At 52.9% G+C, this 476-nt stretch overlaps 1 protein-coding gene across 1 annotated transcript in view; it reads left to right on the plus strand.

Annotated features, from left to right (window-relative positions):
- The first annotated feature begins 402 nt into the window (after window positions 1-402).
- The window catches only part of SERINC2 (serine incorporator 2), a 3,105-nt gene continuing 3,031 nt past the window's right edge, over window positions 403-476 (plus strand). The window contains exon 1 of the mRNA XM_010179538.1: window positions 403-476. This exon is cut by the window's right edge and continues 112 nt beyond it. The gene's annotated coding sequence lies outside the window, so the exon portion shown is untranslated.

Raw genomic sequence — 476 nt, forward strand, 5'->3', positions numbered from 1 at the left:
GGATAAATAAATTAAATAAAATTTAATTTACTTAATTAAAAAAGTCCTTTTTCTCCCTGCAAGCCTTATTCTGTGCAATCCTCGTGCAGGAAACCCCGACCCGTGTTTCAGTGGGCAGTGAGGCTGGGTTTTGTGAAGCTGAGGTTTCCCCAGTTCCCCTCTGCACCCAGCTCTGGCGCAGCAATGGGAGTCCCTGGAGCAAGGGTGCACCCGACAGCGCTGCCGCTGCTGGATCAGGGAAGCCAGGACTCACTGTGGACTCCCGGCGATGCTGTGCCTCAGTTTCCCCACCTGTAAAACAGTTTTTGGAGAGGGGAAGGATGGCAGATCGTATTACCCCATGACAGTAGTGTTCTTCCCATCCTGCGTTAGACTGAAATGAAGCCTTAAATTGTTTTGCAGGTGTCCTGTCTCTGCGGCTCCGCGCCATGCCTGCTCTGCGGCTGGTGCCCCTCCGCCCAAAAATCCACCGGCTC

This window comes from Mesitornis unicolor, unplaced genomic scaffold, assembly GCF_000695765.1.
Source record: "Mesitornis unicolor isolate BGI_N332 unplaced genomic scaffold, ASM69576v1 scaffold16012, whole genome shotgun sequence".
NCBI classification, from domain to species: Eukaryota; Metazoa; Chordata; class Aves; order Mesitornithiformes; family Mesitornithidae; genus Mesitornis; species Mesitornis unicolor.